Raw genomic sequence first — 17,428 nt, forward strand, 5'->3', positions numbered from 1 at the left:
ATCTGAAGCCGATAGAACTGCATCCAACAACCATTTCCTAGATCTACTTATTCTGACTACTTTCGGGCCAAGAGGACTGCTCTGTTGTGTTGGGAGCATCTGTTCCAGTGAGGAACCCTTTTCGTTTCACGCGAAAAGGTTTCCGGTAGCCCTAGCTGCGTCATTTTTAAGATCTGGAGGTATACAATGTTTATTTGCAGTTTACAGTCATTTTCTCTCTGTTTATTTCAGTTTCAGTTTATTTAGCCTTTTTTATTACTGGATCTATACCTTTCATTTCTGCATATGCTCTTTGCCCTGCGACTCTGTGCGATCTGGGCAAATCAGAAATAGAAAGGAAGGATTTTTCTCATGCATATGCTCTTTTCCGCTGCGCCTTAGTGTGATCTTGGAAAATCAGAAACATTGAGGAAAATATTTAGTTTTCGGATAAAGCTAACTTTGAGCCGCAAGGTTCGTTTTTGAAAATATCTAGTTTCCGGCTAAAGCTAACTTCGAGCCGCAAGGTTCGTTTTTTTTTTGTATGTCGGTGTTGGGATTTGTGTTTTTTGTTTTGTAGGAAAAAGAGCTTTCTCAAAGAAAGCATGCAACCCAAAGCATCAAACCCGCCCCCCTCCCTCTCTCTCTCAAACTTTTTGTATAGATCACTTGGTGCAAAGCTAATTTATGAGAGTAGAGGTCTTGGGTTCAAGTCTCCATTTTGTGGGGGCGGATTTTTCATTTCCGCACATTCCCGCACTTCGTCGGCGACTTCATCAAATTTTCTTCAAAAAGCCATAACTTCTTCATCCGGAAGCCGTTTTCAGAACCGTTTTTTTGAAACAGCCTAATTTTTTGAGATCTTTCCATTGAAACACTTAGTTTCAGCATCTATAGCTTCAGTTTTATTTTTTAAATGGAAAGTCCATGCCAAGTTATTCTTGACAACACCAACTACTTCCAATGGTGGTCCTACATTGTGGATTTACTTAGAAGTAAAGGTCTTTACAGAATAGCCACAGGCCAAGAGACCAAACCGAAAGATGAAGAAAAGGCAGCTAAATGGGAAAATAGGCAAGACCAAGCACGTGGTTTGATAGGGATGTCTATTTCTCCAGATCTTAGATTCCATATTGCAGAACTTGATACTCCTGATGAAGCAATGAAACAGATTACTAAAGTCTTTGGAATTAAAAATGAACTTAAATCCCATCAACTTGAAAATGAATTGCTTACATTGGACCCCAATAATTTTTCTTGCATTGAAGATTTTTTGTCCAAGTTCAAGACCCTTAGACTTCTCTGGGAAAGTGTTAAGGTTAAGAAAGAAGATAGTAGCCTTATCTACTCCATTCTTACTAAGTTGGGATCAGCCTATTCTGTGTTTGTTTCCACCTTCCATTCTACAAGAGAAGCCTTCATTTCTCAAGGACAAACCTACAAGTCCCCTTCCTTTGATTCCTTTTGTGATTCTTTAATAAGAGAATAAGAAAAACTCTTACACCTTGGTCTTCTTCATCTTGGAAACTCTTCTAAGAAAGCATTAGCTACCCAATAGCAACCAAATCCAAAGAATCCTAAGAAGTTGTATCCTAAAAAGAATGGTCCTAAACCAAACAAGGGTCCTAAGCAATTTCAGCCTCAAAATGAAAAATCATTTCAACAAAATGATAAGACAAATAAAAACAAAGGGAAGAAGACTGATAGACATTGCAACCTTTGTAATCGAGATGGCCACTTAGAATCCAAATGCTTTAAGAAGATGGAAGCCTTGGAAGCAGCAATGAAGAAGCATAACATCCATTTGGAGCAATCTTCGACTTCAACTTCATCTTCAGGAATGGCACTTTCTGCATGTGGTTATCAAGCATCTCGGTCTGGCTATGCACTAAATGTATCTTCTTCTTCTCATTCTCATGAGTGGCTCATTGATTCTGGAGCTTCTTATCACATGGCCAAAAACAAAGCCATGTTTTCTTCTTTAAATGATTGTAACACCAAAAATATATATGTTGGTGATGATAGATCTCTTAGTGTTGTAGGGACTGGAACTGTTCATCTAGACAAAGGTCAATTTAATGATGTATTATGTGTTCCAACCTTATCCTGCAACCTTTTATCTGTATATCAGATAACCCATTCAGGTGAAGGTAAAATCGTTGAATTTTCACTTCACGATGTTGTAATTAAGGACCTAAGAGATCCTAGACAAATTTTAGCTACTGGCATTGCTGATGATTCTACAAGTGTAATGCCCCACTTAAATCTTATCCTATAAATTTTGTTAATATTTACATTATCTGAAAATATTGAGAAATATTGGTCTAATATAAATTTATGATTTCCATTATTCAAATTCCCCACTTACCTTCTCAAATTGAATATTATGTAGGATATGGTCTCCTTCCATTATTTCATAATATATGTTTTCATTTCACATTCCCCAATGTACACTCACATTTACTTGGGAGAAGACATAGTCCTCTCCATCTTATCATCAATATATATTTATTCATTTCACATTCCCCAATGTACCCTCACATTTACTAAGGAGAAGACATGGTCCTCTCCATGTAAGTACATTTCACATTCCCCAATGTACCCTCACATTTACTTGGGAGAAGACATAGTCCTCTCCATCTTATCATCAATATATATTTATTCATTCCCCAATGTACCCTCACATTTACTAAGGAGAAGACATGGTCCTCTCCATGTAATTACACTTCACATTCCCAAATGTACTTTTCAGATTTACTTGGGAGAAGACATGATCCTTTCCCATTAAATTCTCAATTTTATATTCATGTCACAATTCCAAATGTACTCCTAGCTTAGAAGAGAAGTCAACCAAGGATGGGTGAGAGTTAATGACATTAATGAGAGGTGGTTGAGGAAAGAGGGTATAAAAAGGGAAGGGGGAAGGAAGAAAAGGGGGAGTTGGGGTTTTGCTTAGGATTGTGGGGGTTGGTTGTGATTGTTTGGCCTTGTTATGATTTTTGGGAGACCTTGGAAACCTGTGGAGGTTTCTTGGGTTTGAGAGGAGGAAAGTATCATTATCTAGTTTTGCATATTCTTCTTGAGGACACACTATATCTGGTTGGACTTGGGCACGGAGGGCTAGGGAACCTGTGGAGGTTTCCTGGGCTAGGAATTTATTTCCTAGTTGGCTGGGAGGTAAATCCGGTTGGGTCGGTCAGAAGGAGCGTTCAGCTGGAGCTATCAGACAAAGGTATCATCATCAATCGCCGGAACAGGTATTTTCCATGGACTACTCTTGTTAAGTTGATATCAATGGAATGCTCACCTTAATTTATGTTGCTTATGATAAAATGATTAGATGTTAAATGTTTAAAGCTATGTGAAAAGGTCAACAGACTCCTTTTATTATTTATAAAATAACAGTAAAATAGATGTGTTAGTGTATAACGAAATAGAGGCTCTAATAATAGGAAACAGGTCCTTACACATGGTATCAGAGCGAGGTTCAAAATCTGAGGCCTAACAGTGGCTCTCCTTCATCTAATCAGCCGTGAGTAGGGGGTATTTATTTTGCTAAAAGCTCTGAACTGTCCATCCAAAATGATTCTCATAGCTTCTCTATGGTCTTCACTTGAACTTTCCTTGCTTTTAAATTTGTTGTTGTTAAAACTACACAATACATCCCTCGAAATACCTGTGCCATCATGCTTTTACTATAGACCATTGAAGGGATTAAATCTCGGCCTTTCACAATGTCAGTTATGGGATTAAAGCATTAAGCAAAGATAGCAACAACCTCTGAAAGTAGCACCCTGTTGTTAGGGTTCCTTGTCTTTCCATGAAGAAGCTACCAAGATATATTGGCACTAGAACTTCATCGACGTCTTTAGGGTAAGCCCATCTCTCTCCATCTCTCACCGTTTTCTTAAGAAGGCCTCACCTTAATCATCTTCTTCTTCTGCTTCACCATATAAACCTCCTCCTCGTAAATTTCTGCTCTGTAAAAAAAAAAAAAAAAAAAAAAAAAAAATCATTCGACAATCAACAAATTCATATATGTGTAAGAAAGCTCACCTTCTACTTCATATATAGAGAATGGTGTTTGCCACGGTGAAGGTCCCCTTGCTTCTGTGGATCTGCCCATAGCTACAACGCAGGGGAAGTGAGTGATGTGTCTGTTCATGCAGTTAAGAGCGTGTTTCATGCATTCCTTGCATTGTTCATGCGGTGGTGGACCTGTTAGTCCATTTCTGCCTAATATGATGCTTTAGGTTTGATCTTACACAATGAATTCGCTTATGAGTGAACCTCTCTGCCAACACTGTGAACCTCTCTACCTCACGGTGAAAGGTGGTTCCTGTTGAGTTGTGGAGCAGCCTGTTCGTGCCTCTGCAAGTTCTAACAGCCTATTCGTGCCTCTGTAGATTTGTTTGCGTTGGTGGTGTCGTGGTTTTCCTACAACTTTGGTGGTCCGTGTCTTCCTGAAATCGATTAATTAAATTGAATATATTTCCATGGTGGAGCGTTGACTTCCAATCTGTGCCGAGTCATGCCTCTATTTGTAAGGAATGATAAGAATTTATGATCTATTTGTGCCTCTGAGCAACGTGGGAAGGTAGTGTGGCGCCACCGCATCCCCTCCCAGAGACTGAGGTTTGTTTACAGTAAGGAAACTTACGAAATTAAATTTCTTGTTATGCAACGTTTCAATTCTCCTTCGAAACCTGCGGTGATATACCTTTAGGACAAATGAGTAGACTAGTCTGGTGGTGATAGCGTGTTTCATGAAATTTTTCCCTTGAGAGCAGGGCTCCTTTTGGCTGCTGCTTGGGTTGATATCAACGAGAATCAATTTTCAACATTATTCAGCTTCTCTTTCATTAAAGAATCCAACTCAGTACCTTGATACTGAGATTCTGGAAAAGACAAACTTACTAATAGGATTGGCACTTAATTAAAAGAATCTTTTGGAACAAAAAATGAAGAATCGAATTCAGGAGTCTTACTCAACTGGAACAGAAGAGGAGCATAAATATGAAGATCTAAATTGGGTTGCCGGAATTGATGAAACAACCCTGTTCAATTAAGATAAGATTTTTATCTTTTTAAGCCCAAGGTTTAGCTTGATTGGTATATGCTCTTGTGCTAAGTCCATGGAAGTCTCGAGATCAAACTGCAATGGACCCTTGGGGGTTACCAGCAGCTGGCAACCAATCCGTCTTCCATCAGAAATTCTGGCAAAAAAATGGGAGAGATCCACAAGGGGAGGTATGGTATTAGAAGCCTCATTCTTCGCTGAAGTGTTGAGGGTGGGGAGATTGTTTTTTTTCGAACAAAAAGACATTTTATCTTCTTGTGATACTGTTTCTTTGTCTAAAAACTCAGGAAAAACAGTCTTGAATTTCATAGCAGGAACCTTTTCACTGATTATATTGATTTGTAATTTTTGTAAACTCCTGGTATGATTTTCTTTTATTAGCAAAAAGAGGAACAATAAGATTCCTTCATGTGTTACATCTGGGTCTGAAGGTTACCTAGCATTTCCTTTTCCCCACCTCCACTTCATTTCATTGACCAAACTGTTAACAATTAATGTTATTCAAATCACAACTAAATCCAGCTAGAATTTTCAAAACATGTACCCAACAAACAAATTAACTAAACATATCATCATCAAGCTAACACTCAATGTACTTGTATGTCTCTCTCTATCTCAAGTCAAAAATGGGATGCACTGTTTAATTAAAAACAAAAATGAAAATGCAATCAAATACTAAATCATGATACAGAACATAATGAAGAGAATTTCCAAGAGTATGGTCCTCGTCATTGAATGCAAAGGTTGAAGAACTTGGATTTTCAACAGAGCCCAATTCCATTGCAACACCACGAAGAAGTGCATGAGATGCACCTTTTATCAAAGCCAAAAGATGTTGCAAATTCTTTTACTGGCAGATCCCTGTAGCTTCCTTATAGTAAATGACCTTTCAAAAGATAAGCTATCAAAATTCACATCTTTCCAGTTTACAACTTCGATTGTGAACAAGATCATCAATCGTTACATCTAATCAGCATTCGGTAAGATTCAATCCTAGTTTTTATATATAGATAGATAAGTCTTTCCAAAGATATATATAAAGTCATATGCCCAAAAGGATTGGATCCATTCCCTTGGTGAGGAGCAAGAATATTTTTACCATTGGGTAAGGTTTAATCATTGTTATATATAAACACATCACGCATATATAAACCATGGGTAATGCAGGAGCAATGTAATTTATCTCATGGACTTTTAGTGATCATTGCAAGTAAAACAACCTAGTATGATCCTGTGTGTGATTTTGTGCCCAGTAAGGTTTGAATCTGGATCATTGACACGGTGACACCCTGTTTCAACCACTAGAACACAGCCTACTGGACTTGGGGGTGCTTTTGTTAACACATGAAACATGTCAGATACCATTATCATGACTACACTAAGGATATTAATTATCACTTAAGAAACCTAGAAATTTGGGACTCGGTTGCATGAAGGAAGATGTTTAAGGTGTCAACACCCAGTCAAAGCAATACCTCAGGTTTTGCCAGGTCCATGAAGACAATGAAGAAGATTTTGATGAGGCAGGTCCATAATTAGTGTCTCAGCACTAACTCAGATTCTACTTAATGGTATGACTGATGAAAATATGACACCACACCGAAGGATGAAACCAAAAAGGATTAATGCCTTTGAAGCTCTTCCGAAAAAAAAAGAAAAAGGGGGTGATATTAACAGGACTTTTGAAATCTGCAATTATTAGGGCCTCTAATGGAAGTAATGTAGCCAGGGGCTGCAGGTGATGATGGAAATGAAAAACCCCACAAGAAAGGTAAGGAAATTATGTTAGAGCATGAGAATGATATTGTGAAATCCAAGAAAGAGAAAATTCTCAATAACAGAGATAAGGGTAAGTTGAGATACAGTTTAGTGTCGATTGAATTGTAGTCTAGTAGTAGACTTGTGGGAGTTTACCAAAACCAGCCCAAACTCAATACTCATGCAATCCATGCGTGGTCTCTACTTGAAATCCCTGCAGTGATTATTGCATCAGTGCAGTTCTGCATTGGCCAAAACTGGATAGTTTCTGTTAAAAATAATATATATATATATATATATTTTTTTTTTGAATAACCAGTAGTTATAGTTAAACTAATATATACACAATGAATAAACGTATACTTTTATCATGTATTTGAAACATTTTAAATTTCGAATAGCCACTCCACTTATTATTAAAGACGAACAAAATTTTAATGATCGAAACAAATACTAGGAAAGAATGGTTGTTAATTTATTTTCAGTTGAAAGCGGGATGAAAAGTATCAACAAGTTTATTTATAATTTATGAACAGGGCCACCCCCAGCAGGTGTTCACAGGTAAATAATAAGGGATTTGAACATAAGACCTTTGTATTCATATTTACTTTACATTTTACAAGCTTGGTAAGTGAACAACTAACAGTGTTTACGAATGAAGAATTCCAAGAGTGAACCTTTTCTTTTTTCTAAGCCATCCTTGACCTTGTTGGTTCAATTATTATTTCATGGTTTGCTTTTCTGTACCAATTTCTAGTTGTATTGGTATCAACTTAATTTCATCCATAATAGTGCCTTAGGTACGCATGTAGTTGAGATTGTGAGTGATCGAACAATAATCATGCCCTTAAAGTATAACATGAAGAACTACAACCAACAGTTAATATATCTCCCCTACAGATATAATGTGGTTGGAGGGATCTTCTTTAGGTTTACCATTAGTTTTAGGAATGACTAAGGGTAGATTAGTTGGCATATTGGCCAATTTGGATAATTATGGATAGGAACATTAATATTATTTGAGGAGATTCAAACCTGCCATATATGTAGAAGGCACTGGTTGGCATTATAGTATTCAAAGGATGGGGTTGAGGAGATTAGTTCACTATATCATGTTATCAAAGTAGGATCAGACTTTCTAGGTTCAATTCAGTGGACCACTCGAATGCTTGCACATTGGTTGGTTTAATACTCAATTGTAAACTGTTAATTACAGAACCATCACAGTTAAGGTCCTTTCAGTAATATCAAAATTTTGGGTTTATTTCATTGCAATTTGAATCATGTGTGTTTTTTTAAGTTCCTCAAGTATGATTCTACCCAATAACAAATTTTCATTGAAAGATTTCACAATCTCAATGGATACTTATAGTTAACAATGACAACATCTACACAATGTTCCCTACGTTATGCTGATTTTGAACTAAGAGATTACTGGAACACTTACATACGTATCATGCATATCACCACTTTTAACTTTCTCATCCTTTCTCCCCAAACCACAATGAAACAATAACAACAACCTCCATGACAAATGCAACGATCCTTCATTGAAGGAGGATATGGATATTTTGTATGACAAGAGCTATCGAGGTTTACTAATTGACCTTGATGCTGCTCTATTGCGAGCCTATGCTGATATCCGTGCGCCCTGAGAGAGCTAAAAACACCATACCCAAATAGTTATAAGTGGCCTTTAACAAATCCATTTTGAGATAACAACATCATAACCATGTATGCCAAGTATGGCAGTCCAGGAGATGACCGACTATTTTATGATAAAATTCTAGGAAAAATATTAACCCATGGAATGTAATTATGAGAGTTTGCCACAAATCGGCTGAGCGGGCAAACACCTACACTGTAGTACCAAATGTAAAATGAAGGCATATTTCCAATTAACTTTACGTTCCCATTGGTACTAGGATTGTAGTGACATATTAACTATGCAATAGGGCAAGAAGTTCATTATCATATAGGCATAAATGGGTTCAATTCCAACGTTTTGTGGTGGATGAAATCACTTCTATCCTAAATTTGGATTTGTCGAGGTTCATGCCAAATGTTGAGAAAACATCTAAATTGAGTGTGGTTTAATGCTCTACAATGCTTCTCGGTTATGCACCGAGAAATCATAGATCATATAAGGAGGTATTCACATTCTTTCATCAGCTGTAGCCGGTGGGTGTGATTCTGGACTCAGTTACAGTGGTAGGTGTGCTCTAAGCTTGTGATCATTTAGAAACTCTAGAAGGAGGTAAATTGATTCATAGTTATGTAACTAGGAATGGATTTCAGTCAGATGCTTTTGTAAAGGTTGCTCTTATGAATATGTAGTGTGGTGTTTTGGAATGCCATGATCTTTGTGTATGTTGTTGAGGTAATTCTGGATCTTGAAAAATAGAGCGGACTACGCAAAAGTGCTGGGAGGTTTCCAGAAAAAGTTGCAGCCTCAACAGGAAGAAAAATATTTCTTATATTTTCTGTGAAATAGAAATATTGTAGCAATGGAAGCTGAAATATGGCAAAGGATCACAAAAGAGTTGTTGCATATGATTTTAGCGAGGCTGCCCATTAGGGTTCTTGGCAAAATGAGGACTGTGTGCAAACAATGGAAATATCTACTGTCTTCCTGTGATGCCTTCGAAAGACTTGTTCCAATTTGGTCACTGTACTCCACCCCTGGGTTTTTTTATTCAGATCCATTGGAATCCAAAAGATGACGTGGATTCTTGGGTTATAGAAGAACGCAATTCAGACATGTACAAAGTTCCTTTGCTCAATCACGTCGTTGTGAATACTTGCAAGGGCATCTTCTGTTGTCATAGAAAAGGGGATATGTTGGATCTTTCCATAGGCATTCCCAGTACCAGGAATTGGGTACAGCTGCCTCCTCCTCCAATACCTGCTTTCGTTTTCAATGGATTGGCTTTCGATTGTTCCACAAGGCGTTGCACTCTCCTGCTGGGCAGATATTCTAGTAGCAGGAGAAGAATTGTGATGTGTATTTATGATTCAGAATCCAATGCCTGGACTCAAGTTTCCATGATGGTCCCGGACCATATTCAGCCTACTGGAAAGGGTATCTTCTGTAATGGCAAGTTTTACTGGGTGTCTCTGCCTCCCAATCCCCTGAATCCCATCCCTAATCTCATGGTAGCCTTCAATATTGCCGACGGGCTGTGGACAGAAATCCCGTTGCCACAGAGATGCAAAAGGATTAGTCCTGAAAATTTAGGGGATTACAATGGGCAAGTGGTGCTAGTGGAGCACAAGGGCCATGACTCTGTTCGCATATGGAAGTTGAATGAAGCAAAAGTATGGTGTGATGTAAAAAAGAACCATTTGGCAAAATGCAGCATTCCATTATTGGATTCAGTATTAGTTAATAGCAGTGGGTTGGTAATGGTAATGGATCGGAAAATGAATATATCGATAAATAACTGGAATGGGGAATTGATAGTCTGGCGATTGAGATTCCCTGGGCCTCGCATGTCTCAACGACCAATTCGAGTATCGATATCAGCCTTCGAATGTAACAACTTATGGTGGCCTCAACCATGATTTATATACTGATCCATTATTTAGGAAATTTTAGATGGTTGTGTTTTATTTTTCCTAGTTATTTTTCTAAATTTCGATGATAATTGAAGTGCTCAGTTTATGAATATATTCTTTCTTTTTATCATATATTACCAGCGTAACATTTTTCATTTACTCAAACTATGGATCCTGAAACTTTATTGACAATTAAATTAGAATTGTGGAAGTTAGTTTCTAAACTTGCAGAGCTGTTTTATCTATATATGTAAAAGAGAAGTAAAAGGTATGAATAGAGAAGAAGATTATTCAACGTTATATGCAAAAGAGAAGTAAAAGGTATGAATGGAGAAGAAGATTTGGAGGCTTTTTGGTGTTTATTTTGCAGTTTTTGAGATGGCTAGTAGTGTACCATAGCTTGATGGGAAAATGGTATCTGGTGCATCAAGATGAAGACTCTTTTCTACTTGTAAGAAATATATGAGATATCCAAGTGTGAAGATGATGATAATGACTTTGTGAGTTTTGCTATATTTTTTTAATCTGATTCTATTTATTTTGAGAATGTAGTAAAAGAAAGAAAATGGTGTGATGACATGGATGAAGAAATCCAAACAATTGAGAAAAATGAGACGTGAGAGATAGTAAATCTTCTAGCAGAAAAAGGAGTTATTAGTGTGAGGTGAGTTTATAAACTCAATAATGATGTATAATGCATAATTGAAAGGCACAAAGCACAACTTGTAGTCAAGGGTACAAATGAAAATATGGAAGAGAATATAATCAAACCTTTGCTCTTGTACAAAGAATGGAAACCGTTATAGTTGTCATGGCAATAGTAGCTCAATACAAATGATAAGTCCATCAGATGGATGTAAAATCAACTTTTCCCAATGACGTATAAGTTAAGAAAAGCATTGTGTGGGTTCAAGCAGTTGCCAAATGCTTGGTATAGCTGCATTGACTCGTAACTATTGAGCAATGGTTTTAGTAAAAGTAGCAGGAAGCCAAACAATTTACATCAAAGTTAGCAATGAAGGTGAAATTATAATTATTTGCTTGTATGTAGATGATTTTATTTTTACAGGAAATAATCTATCCATAGAAGAATCTAGATTAGCAGTCGAGAAAGAATTTGTAATAACAAAAATGGGCTTATTGAGATATTTTTGGTATTAAAGTCGAACAAACAAATGAAAGTATCTTTATATCTCGAACCAAGTATGCAGGGGTTATCTTGAAAAGATTTAGGAAGTTGAATAGCAAGCTAACGCCAACAACAGCGACAAGAGATCTGAAGCTAAGCAAAGATAATTGCAGTAGCAATATAGATCCAACATTTTATAGAAGTTTGGTTTGAAGTCTTATGTATGTGACAACAACAAGAATTGTTCCTTTGGGCTACCTTCTTCTTATGATTCTATTGGGAACAGGATCCCCCAAGGACAGTTTTGGGGCTAAAAGCCCATGTTTTGGGTCAATTTTGTAATAAAGTTGTAAAGTATATGCATTTTGTGGTCGTGGAGCACGAAGGTGTCAAGAGTCATAAAGGGTTGTCTACCCTTATTTTTTAAAGTGTAAAGTTGGCTGTAAATATCCACACATGGTCTGCGGACCATGGGATTGTATAAAAAGGAGCTAAGTAAGTAAGCTCTAAGTAGAAAAATGTATTTTACTGAAGTATGGAGTGAAGGGTATTGGTAGAGAAGTCTAAGTGTTCGGCTCTTAGTGTAAGTAGAGGCTCTACAGTTGAGTACGTAGAGGCCTAGGGTGGAAGTCCGTAGCTGAGTGCACAGACCCCTGCAGTTGTGTGCACAGGGTGGATATAGTATGTAATATTCTGAAGATATCAATAAAGAGAAGTATTCTACAAATTCTGTGTACTTATTTCCTATTAATGCATCTGGTTATATTTCGTTTTGGGTTTCATTTACAATGTTTATGTGATGCGCGAATATAGGTGATTATATTGGTTAATTGAACACAAGTAATAATATCAGGTTATGCAGTGCTAACTATGATTGTCTAGTAAGATAAGTAAAACACATAAGATAACTTGGGAACTTGTACAATATGGTGTCATAGTAGCGCGAAAATACCTGGACCATTGGTTAAGGTTGTGCGAAGGTCAATCATACACCTTCGTGGAGGTACTGAAGGGCAGAATAAAGGGCTAGACTGATAGAGCCTTAAAGCTTAGTGACCTGCACAAAAGTAGGAAAAGAGGGTATAAACCGACATCACGACCATCTCAGGGTGTGGAAACTTGGTTCCAGCATCCACCCATATTGCTTTGGGTGAGACTTTAGTCTGTGCTCCGCGAGTCAATGCCGAAAGGGCCAGTAGTGTAGGGATTTGTTTGGCTAACTAACGTTGAACCTAGTCAAGCCCCACATAGCCAACAAATGGTTATGTTGTTAGGACTAAAATATTCATAAGAGATGTGTGATGTCGTATCACTGGAATCCAACTAAGAAAGAGGTTGAAGACTAGTTGGATAGGAAGATCCATGAATTCGCGGCACAAGAGAATAGAAATCCATGGCTGAAAAAGGAACAGTGGCTGGACAGGTACCTATACACAGAAATCCACGAGATATTTTTATGTTCCTTTCCAATTAAGTTATACAAGTGGATCGCGAAGCTATTGGATAGCCAAGGAAGGTGGAGACTTGACGGTCCTATTATCTAGACCCCAGATCTGGTACAGAGACTGGAAGCATCTAAGGATAAGATCGCTCGTGTTGTCGATCATTGGCTCGATCGCATCATGGGAGGATTTGTGACTGAATTCGCAGTCGATACCTTAGTTAGTTACAGCGAGGCAGAGAGACACTTTTTCAAAGGTCCGTGAGGTAAGTACTTGAAGTCTTTGAATACCTAGATTAAGATGTTATTGTGCGAAAAATGGGTTATGCAGCTACATTGATGTTCGGAGCTACGCGAAGTGGCAAGAGTTACAGAAATGAAGGAAGAAAGGGTCCTAAATATAACCCACTAATCTCACCGTTGTTGGGTGATGAAGAGGGAGTCGCACAAGCTTCTTCACGAAGTGCAGTTCAATAAATCAAACAGGGGTTCCTGAGATTGCCACCACCACCCACACCACCTCCAACTTCACCACCATCACCCGCGACTTCACCCATACCACCACCACCTCCGCTGAAGTTAAACATGGAAAATTTAGTGAAGTTGCCTTTGTTTAAAGGCTTGGAGAATGAGGACCCATACCAGTTTTGGTTCGTCATAAAAGCTATATTGGAAGCTCGGGGCACTACAGATGATCACATGAAGAAGGAAACATTGGTTAGTGCTTTGCAGGATTGTGTGCTAACCTGGTACATCAAGTACTGTAATGATAACCCAAATGCTGGGGTGGCAGACATCCAAACCGCGTTGAATAAAGAGTTCAATAGGCCAAAATCCGAGGCACAGTCGATTATGGGGTTCAAGGAATTCATGATGAAACTAGGCGAGACACCTTGGGAATTGGATCAAAGGTTGAAGTTTAAAATCTGTGAAGCTAATATGAGCTTAACAGATGGACAACACCGCAAGTGGCTCGTGGCTTCGCTTCTACCACACCTAAGGGTTGCACTGTCACAACAGAAGATTACGACTCAGGCAGAGACCTTGGAGATTGAAATGAGACTGCATGAAACACTGATGCAAGATCTGAATCTGGTGGTTCAGCGGATCCATGCACAGTTGCAAAATCTTTGCCTTGAAATGCAAAGCTTGAACCAAGACAGAACAGTTTGATCGGAGGTGCACGAAAAGGTATGGTGCCTAAAATGTAAGGGTCAGGGTCATGACAAAGACCACTGCCTAGTCTTTACAAACTATATTGGAGGAGGAGGACCAATGCCTTTAAGGTCAGAAGCCCAAGCAGGACCGAGCACGGGGCCTACATTGTGGTGTGCTATATGTCAAGTAGCAGGAAAACATACAACGGATAACTATCATTTGCTGCAAAAGTTTGTATAAACATCGCAACAACTGTTCTACAACTTCTACAAGCTGGTAGGGCATGATGAGCACAAATGCAGAAGTTATGAATTAATGATTTATAGAACACCTGCCTATAGGGTTTAGGTAGAAACTAAGCCCTCTAACCAAAGTGTTGTGATGGCATGAACAGGCTTTCAGGGGCGCGGATGAGGCCAAGGTAGAGGAGGACCTAACAGAGGTCAGGGACAACTAATATGCTACAACTATGGAGGACCAGGGCACTATGCCCATGAATGCACTAACCCAACGCCACTGTCATGCAAATATTATACTCAGTTTGATCATGAGACAAAAGACTTTCCTACGCTGATAGCCAGGATACATGACAAATGGGTGCTGCCACCTCAACCAACTTAGAACCTGCATATATGAGGTCCGAGCCTCGCGAGGAGGATCTGAATGTGAACATAGTGCTCTGAAGTGGAATTGCAATGGGTGATGATAAGGGGAAACAGCCCGAAGACAGCACATGGGTTCGCAAAGCTCCGGTGAAGGAGGCTGAATTTGATTTGGAGTGCGCACGCGAAACGTTCATAAAAGCAAAAAAGAGCTTCGCTGAGGCCTCTACCTCAGGGAGCAAGGATAAGCCTGATTAGGAAATGGACACTTCTATGCTTACGACCTTCCTAGAAACCTGTATGAAGCTGTTGCATGATAGCAAGGCTGTGAAAGGGTTATAGGAGCTTATAAATAGATGCTTCGGAAACACTCCAGGTGAACCGCGCATGGTACAGAAGATTAGTAAGCATAAAGCAAGGACAATATCAGAGATGAGACTGACCGCGCAGATAGGAGAATATGAAATGGATAAGGTTATTTTGGATATGGGCTCAGATGTGAACGTTCTACCAAAGCAGACTTGGGAGTGAATGGGAAGACCCGCACTATAGTAGTCTCCTATTCAGTTAAGGATGGAAAATTAGCAAAAGATCATCCCCATGGGACTGCTACAAGGAGTGACTGTAGATATTGAAGGCGCGAGCGCGTTGGCTGACTTTGAAGTAATAGAAATTATGGATGACAACAACCCCTACCTTGCACTCCTTGGCATTGATTAGGCTACTGACATGAATGGAGTGATCAACCTAAAGAAGCGAAAGATGATATTTGAAAAGAAATCGCTCCGTGTAATAGTACCCCTAGATCCTGCTGAAGGATCACACTCTACTAAACGAGACCAAAATTATCATAGCGATGATGATTTGGACTGCATATATAAGATAACAACACGAGACCAATATTGGGTGAATCCAACAACAAATGGACGAATTAAATGGGATCATAAGAGTTCCTGCACCTCGAACTTTGATGAAGAATTAGAGCACTGGCAGAATCGGCTACATGAAGTAACCACGCTAAGCTGTAACATGATGACCCAGTCGCTGTGCTGTGTGTCACCAGAAGTAAGAAATTTTTCCACTTATGATGGCTTGAATGATGTAGATGTACTTTTGGATTCCTTTGAGAGGGAAGTACAAGAGAAGCAGCACTTCCTGGTTTTGGAGTGGGCACTACGCACTACGCCTGCAAGACGGTGGGGTACGCACAAGGGTAGCTTTGATGATTGGAATGGGTGTAGGAGGATAATGAGAACACACTTTGGGAAGCCAAAGGTATGAATGACAAACAAATATGACAGGAAGGATGATCCGTGTGCGCACTTAGAAAAATGAGCTAAGGCTTATGGAGCAAAGCCCTAACTTGAATGGGTGCACTTGTTCTATCACACCTTGGATGTCATCCTGATGAACTAGTACTTGAAGACAGAGCTCTGCCATGGTATAGGTGAATGGGATATTTTGCATGAAGGATTCATAATGGAATTTAGCTTTGGAGATGGGTTTGATTGTATTGATGAAGCGCTACAAGAAGTTAAAGCAACAGTTTTTAGGATACCGTAAGATCCTTTTAATCTAATCCAACCTGATTAGACTACTTAGATGAGCCAAGCGCTGGAATTCTATAACGTGACTGCTGAAGAACAAGACGAGGATCCACGAAAGATTAATATCCCTAAAACACAGGGTCACCGCGAGGTTGAGGGACCGCAGATCGAGAACCCTGATATAACCGCACCACTGAAAATGAAACAGGTAAATATTGGTAAATATATCCATGAATACCAGGATTTGTTCCCTACCAATTTTACGGAGCTAAAGGGGATAATAGGAGACCTGGGTGTCATGAAGATCATGTTAAAACCTGACGTGAAGCCATTTAAGCAAATACCTTACCATCTCAATCCGAAGTATAAGGAGAAGGTCCACTTAGAGCTATACAAGATGCTCGCGGCAGGCATCATTGAGCCCATAGAAGAATCTGATTGGGTAATCCCAATGGTGGTACAAGAAAAGAAGTAGAAGGATGAAATAAGGATATGCGTAGATCTTAGGAAGTTGAATGATGCTTACATACATGATCCTTTCCCGACTTCATTCACTGATGAGGTATTGGTTAATGTAGGTGGTCATGAAGTGTACTCCTTCACTGATGGCTTCTCTGGGTACCATCAGATCAAAATCATGCCAGAGGATAGAAGCAAGATGACCTTCGCGACAGAATGGGGATGTTTTCAGTACACTGTAATGCCTTTCAGATTGAAGAATGCGGCTGCAATTGTTTCACGTGTAGTCATTCCTGCATTCAAATAATTCATTCATAAGTTTATGGAGGTGTACTTTGATGACTAGACTGTGTTTGGGTTGGTAAAACACCATGTGCCAAGTTTGCGCCTAACGCTAGATACTTGTCGTAGGTACCAAATTGCACTTAATTTGAAGAAATGTTTGTTTTATGTTCCTTTTGGGGCTCTATTGGGTCATGTGGTTTGTAGATAGGGCTTGATGGTAGATCCCATGAAGATCGCAGTGATACTTAACTTGGAGGCACCGAGGAGTGTAAAATAGTTGTGTGCAACTTTAGGGAATACGGGGTATTATAGGAAGTTTGTCAAGGGCTATTACCAGATCACTGCGCCTATGGAGAAGTTGTTGAAAAAGGATGTCATGTTTTGTTGGGATGAGGACTGTAAGAAAATATTGGATGTATTGAAAGAAAAAAT

Source organism: Pinus tabuliformis, chromosome 9 (genome assembly GCF_031772625.1).
Source record: "Pinus tabuliformis cultivar Carrire ecotype Pingquan chromosome 9, CPIR1, whole genome shotgun sequence".
Lineage (NCBI taxonomy): Eukaryota > Viridiplantae > Streptophyta > Pinopsida > Pinales > Pinaceae > Pinus > Pinus tabuliformis.